We start from the raw sequence: 6,897 nt of genomic DNA, 5'->3' as shown, positions 1-6,897 counted from the left end.
CATTACTGTGTCCAACAGTTATTACATATATCAAACTGAAATAGCTGCTGCAAAAACACCAATTTTTATAAAACATTAAGCTTAAGATTAATAGGGGTGCCCAAACTTTTTCATATGACTGTAAAGTTCTCCTTGTAGCGTGGGTCTAGAAGTGTCACCAACCAGTAATGACTGTCACCCAAAATTTTGAGAATGCGAGGGTCACGGGAAAGGCAGCATAACATAAACTCAGCCATGCGTGCCAGATTGCTAACAGGCAAGACTTCCATGTCCTCACCAAGAGGACGACTGACCATGCTCTCCTCCTCCTCCTCCCTGTCCTCAGGCCATCCACGCTGAACAGACGGTATGACAGTTGTACAGGTAGTACCGTCTATAGCGCATGAAACTAGCTCCTGCTCTTCCTCCTCCTCTTCCTCATTGTCACCCAATCGACATTGGGACGAGATGAGGCTGGGCTGTGTGTAATCACCCTGTATAGTTCCTTGCTCCATTTTATCATGTTTCGCCTGCAATGCATCCTCTTTGATTGTGAGCAGAGAGCGTTTCAGAAGACAGAGAAGTGGGATGGTGAAGCTAATTATGGCGTCATTGTGCTCACCATCTTGGTGGAATCCTCAAAGTTTTGGAGGATGGTACAGATGTCTGACATCCATGTCCACTCCTGAGGTCTTATGTGTGGAGTCTGAACTGAATACCGACGGCCTTGTTGATGCAGGTAGTCAACAACTGCCCTCTTTTCCTCACAAATCCTTCCCAACATCTGCAGTGTAGAGTTCCAACGCGTTGGGACATCACACACCAATCAGTGAACCGGAAGCTGCAAACGCTGCTGAAGCACGGCAAGGGCGGCGGAAGCTGTAGCCGACTTTCTAAAATGGGCACACAGGCGGCGTACTTTGACAAGCAGATCTGGCAGATCCGGGTAGCTTTTGAGAAACTGCTGAAACACGAGGTTAAGCACATGGGCCAGGGATGGTACATGTGTGAGCACGCCTCGCCTCAGAGCCGCCACCAGGTTCCGGCCATTGTCACACACGACCATGCCTGGCTGTAGGTTCAGCGGTGTCAGCCACAGATCTGCTTGCTCTTTCAGAGCTGTCCACAACTCTTCAGCATTGTGCGGTTTGTCACCTAAGCATATTATCTTCAGCACAGCCTGTTGCCGCTTGGCCGAGGCAGTGCTTCCAGCTTGTGACTGATGTGGTCATTTCGGAGATGGAGGCTGAAGAGTAGGAGGAGGCTGAGGTACAGGAGCTGTAGACTGTGGGGGCAACCCTGATTGACCTAGGGCCCACAATCCGCGGTGTCGGGAGGATGTGTTCCGTCCCAAGGTCTGGCTGGGTCCTGGCTTCCACTATGTTAACCCAGTGTGCCGTCAGCGACATGTACTGTCACTGCCCACAAGCATTTTTCCACGTGTCCGTGGTTAGGTGGATTTTCCCTGTATCTGCATTGTTGAGGGCTCTGCTAATGTTGTGGGACACGTGCTTGTGGTGACGGCACACCGGGAAAAATAGAGGCGGCTGGGGACCGAGTACCGAGGGACGGCCACTGCAATCAGGTTGCGGAAAGCTTCCGTCTCCATGAGCCTAAAATGCAACATTTCGAGCGCAAGCAATCGTGAAATGTGGGAATTTAGTAGTGTGGCCTGTGGGGCTTCGGCTGCGTATTTGCGCTTACATTCCAAGGACTGGGGTATGGACAACTGAACGCTGCTCTGGGACAAGGACATGCTTGCTGATGGTGCTAGTTGAGAGTGTGCAACGACAGGTGCAGGGCAGGAGGCATCTTCGCATGGCATGCGCCATGGGCAGGGGATTGGCTTGCACGCACAACAGCAGAAGAAGCAGTGGTGTCACCCGCAGACACTGTTCCTGGACCCTGGGATTCGGTCCACAATGTCGGGTGCTTTGCTGCCATGTGCCTGATCATGCTGGTGGTGCTCAGGCTGGTAGTTTTGCTACCCCTGCTGATGCTGGCCAGGCAGGTGGTGCAAATGGCCTTTTTGGGGAGTATTTAAAAAACAACCAGTCTCGGGAAGACTTAACAGTTGTACTGGCAACTTCAGTCGTGTTGGTGTTACGGGGAACGGTTGCTCGTCTTCTGTCTGTGGTCACCACACTGCTTCTTCCTGCCTGTTGGAGTGCTCTGCCTCCCTCCTCCTGTGTGCTGCTGTCCTTGCTCTGCATGTCCTCCTGCCAGGTTAGGTCAGTTACTATATCATTCACCACCTTGTCTTCCACTTCCGCACCCTGGTCTTCCTTCTGACTTTCTGGCAATTGTGCCTCATCATCGTCCACCTCTTGTGACACTTTCCCACCGTCACCTTCGTATGACCGTGGCTGCTCAAATATTTGGGCATTGCTACATGCGATCTCCTCTTGCCCTGCTTAAAGTGGACCAGGCGAGACGTCAAAATCTATAAATGGAAAAGTGAACAACTCTTCGGCGTGTCCAAGTGTGGGATCAGTTGTCTCTGGGCACTCGGCATGGTGGGAGGAAGGAGGTTCAGGGTGAGGACTATGCGGTCTAGACTCACAGCTACTGAGACTTGACCGTGTGGAAGACAGGGTGGTGGTGGTGGCTAAGTGATGGAAGCATTATCTGCTATCCAACCAATAGCCTTTTCACACTGCTCTGTGTTCAATAGTGGTGTATTGCGGTCCCCTATTAATTGGGACAGGAAGGTCGAGCGAGAAGATGTGGGTGTTTGTTGTGGCACAATTTCACATTGCCCACGGCCTCGGCATGCAACATCACGTCCAGTTCCCCATCCCTTCTCACGTGCCTTGCCCATTTTAAATGGAGGACAATATCTTCCACGCTCACTACAAATGGCTGAATTTGGAGCAAACTTATATGTGATCCGTGTGACGGACAAACCACAGTTTTAAATTGCTGGCCTGTAGGTAACTATTTTTAACAGCGTCGACCTCGTGTCAATAAGTTCACTGACACACTGCAACAAAATTTCAATGGAGGCCAGAAATGGCAGTATTTTCAGCGCAATTATATGTGATCCGTGTGATGGACAAACCACAGTTTTAAATAGCTGGATTTTTAGCGCTTTAATATGGAAAGGACCTGGCTGTATTCTGCAGTGCCAACAAGCAAATGGTGCAGATAAACGGTGTTCTCTGGATTGCTTTTTAAGCAAATAATCAAGATTAAGATAAAAAATAAATTATTCCTGGCCCCTGATACCTGGGCCTATTTCTACAAATATCTGTAAACGTACCAGCAGACAGAACTGGAATGGACCCTCTTGCTATGTGCACTGCAGTCTGCTATATACCCTGCCTGCCTGCTTAGCATGGCGGCGCCAGGTCTGATATAGACCTGATGACGCTGTGCGGCCAGCCAATCACTGTAATGCCACAACCAACATGGCTGCGGCATTACAATGTGTGGCAGAAAATCCCTGCATGTTGATTGGTGATCTAAAGACATCTTGGTGCACAACAGATTTCAAGAGGATTCTGTTAACTGGTTAGAAAGTGGTACTCCAAAGGGGAATTTTAAGTGTGGGCAATGCTCCTTTTGTAAATTTCATAGAATCGATAAGTCCTTTAGAATAGGACCTTTAACACACACAGTCAAGGACTTTATTTCTTGTAGAACTAATTATGTAGTTTACATAATTACATGTCCCTGCCAGTTTTATTATATTGGCAAAACTATCAGACCTTTATTTATTCGGTTCAGGGAACACTATAATTCTATAGTATCAAAGAACGGTTCCCCTAGATTAATTCAACATATCTCTGAATGTCATAATGCCGACCCGACCGTGTTACGTTTTACAGGGTTAGAACATGTTAGACTGCCAAGGGAAGGAGGAGACCGCAAAAAAATACTATTGCAACATGAAGCTAGATGGATATTAAATTCTGAAGCCCAGGGTCCATTAGGGTTGAATGAGAAGGTAGATCTGTCAGTTTTCTTATGATACCGCTATTTACTTGTTTGCTTCATCTTATAATGTTTTTTTCAGCTTAATGATGGAAAATGTTTTTATGCATATCATTATGTTTTAATTTATTCACACATGTGTTTGTACTGGTTTAAAAGGAAGTGAACAGGTGTGTCACTTACTTTGGACCCGTTCAAGCGCCGGAAGGCAGCGAAACGGCCGTTGTCCCTTTTTTCCTCTCCCCCACATACCCTTCGGGGTCTCAGTCCAATGCTGCACGCTGAAATGCTCCGCACACAAAAATAAAGGAACGTTTTAAAGAAGACTGGGTGAATGCTGCCTTTCCTTCTATTCTTGCTTGTGATTGAAATATTTCTTGGATGTGCACCACCGTTTAAGTCTTGAAGCACACAGTCTGAATTATGCCCTGGTGATTGATCCTTTGAAAAAACAGCATGGTGCCAGAATGTTTCTCTTGCATTTGAATTGTTTTACTATTAACTGTCTCTGTGATTCATATCTTTTTCCTGTATAAATTATAATTAATAAAATTTTGTAATTTTTTCACTGTTATATGGGACTCTGACTTGAAGTTTTTTCCTCTTGTTTCTTATGTATGGAGGACTATGTGGGGCCCATTATACTGTATGGAGGACTATGTGGGGCAATTATTCTGTATGGAGGACTATGTGGCGCCCATTATACTATATACTGGTCGGCCCACGACTTTGTCAAAGTTTTTCATTTTGGCCCTCTACATGTTTTGAGCTTTACATCCCTGATGTAAAATCAGTTTGGGTAATGTACATGGAAATGGCAATAATGGAAAGCTGCTAATTGGACTTTGCTAAAAGCTTCCTAATATAGTTGAACACGTAGAGGATGATATGCTGCAACATATTAAAAAGGCAACAAAAACAAGTCATGTTCAAAAGTGTTGGATCCCTTGAAATTGTTCCAGAAAATGAAGTCATTCTCCCAGAAAATTATTGAAATTACAAGTTTTGTTATACACGTTTGTTTCCTTTGTGTGTATTGGAAAAACACAAGAAAACATAGAAAAAAAGGCAAATTGAACATACAGTACAGACCAAAAGTTTGGACACACCTCATTTAAAGATTTTTCTGTATTTTCATGGCTATGAAAATTGTACATTCACACTGAAGGCATCAAAACTATGAATTAACACATGTGGAATTATATACTTAACAAAAAAGTGTGAAACAACTGAAAATGTCTTATATTCTAGGTTCTTCAAAATAGCCACCTTTTGCTTTGATGACTGCTTTGAACACTCTTGGCATTCTCTTGATGAGATTCAAGAGGTAGTCAGCGGAAATGGTCTTCCAACAATCTTGAAGGAGTTCCTTGAGATGCTTAGCACTTGTTGGCCCTTTTGCCTTCACTCTGCGGTCCAGCTCACCCCAAACCATCTCGATTGGGTTCAGGTCTGGTGACTGTGGAGGCCAGGTCATCTGGCGTAGCACCCCATCACTCTCCTTCTTGGTCAAATAGCCCTTACACAGCCTGGAGGTGTGTATGGGGTCATTGTCCTGTTGAAAAATAAATGATGGTCCAACTAAACGCAAACCGGATGGAATAGCATGCCGCTGCAAGATGCTGTGGTAGCCATGCTGGTTCAGTATGCCTTCAATTTTGAATAAATTCCCAACAGTGTCACCAGCAAAGCACCCCCACACCATCACACCTCCTCCTCCATGCTTCACGGTGGGAACCAGGCATGTAGAGTCCATCCGTTCACCTTTTCTGCGTCGCACAAAGACACGGTGGTTGGAACCAAAGATCTCAAATTTGGACTCATCAGACCAAAGCATAGATTTCCACTGGTCTAATGTCCATTCCTTGTGTTCCTTAGCCCAAACAAGTCTCTTCTGCTTGTTGCCTGTCCTTAGCAGTGGTTTCCTAGCAGCTATTTTACCATGAAGGCCTGCTGCACAAAGTCTCTTCTTAACAGTTGTTGAAGAGATGTGTCTGCTGCTAGAACTCTGTGTGGCATTGACCTGGTCTCTAATCTGAGCTGCTGTTAACCTGCGATTTCTGAGGCTGGTGACTCGGATAAACTTATCCTCAGAAGCAGAGGTGAGTCTTGGTCTTCCTTTCCTGGGGCGGTCCTCATGTGAGCCAGTTTCTTTGTAGCGCTTGATGGTTTTTGCAACTGCACTTGGGGACACTTTCAAAGTTTGCCCAATTTTTCGGACTGACTGACCTTCATTTCTTAAAGTAATGATGGCCACTCGTTTTTCTTTACTTAGCTGCTTTTTTCTTGCCATAATACAAATTCTAACAGTCTATTCAGTAGGACTATCAGCTGTGTATCCACCAGACTTCTGCACAACACAACTGATGGTCCTAACCCCATTTATAAGGCAAGAAATCCCACTTATTAAACCTGACAGGGCACATCTGTGAAGTGAAAACCATTTCCGGTGACTACCTCTTGAAGCTCATCAAGAGAATGCCAAGAGTGTGCAAAGCAGTCATCAAAGCAAAAGGTGGCTACTTTGAAGAACCTAGAATATAAGACATATTTTCAGTTGTTTCACACTTTTTTGCTAAGTATATAAGTCCACATGTGTTAATTCATAGTTTTGATGCCTTCAGTGTGAATGCACAATTTTCATAGTCATGAAAATACAGAAAAATCTTTAAATGAGAAGGTGTGTCCAAACTTTTGGTCTGTACTGTAATTTCACACAAAATAGGCCGAAAAAAATTGTTGACACCTTGCGAAAATTGTGTGTAAACAACTTTGTTTCAAGCATGTGAAGCTTGTTCAAATGCAATTGTGGCAAGTAACAGGTATGGGCAATATGAAAATCACAACTAAAACCAGATAAAAAAGGGAGAAGTTGATTCAATCTTTGCATTGTGTGCATATGTGTGCTACACTAAGCATGGAGAAAGCAGAAAAAGGAGAACTGTCTGAGGACTTGAGAACCAAAATTGTTGAAAAATATCA

The sequence above is a fragment of the Phyllobates terribilis genome, unplaced genomic scaffold (genome assembly GCF_046119375.1).
Source record: "Phyllobates terribilis strain yellow unplaced genomic scaffold, ASM4611937v1 Scaffold_35__1_contigs__length_13245226, whole genome shotgun sequence".
Taxonomy (NCBI): Eukaryota; Metazoa; Chordata; class Amphibia; order Anura; family Dendrobatidae; genus Phyllobates; species Phyllobates terribilis.
Note: the sequence above shows the minus strand (reverse complement) of the source record.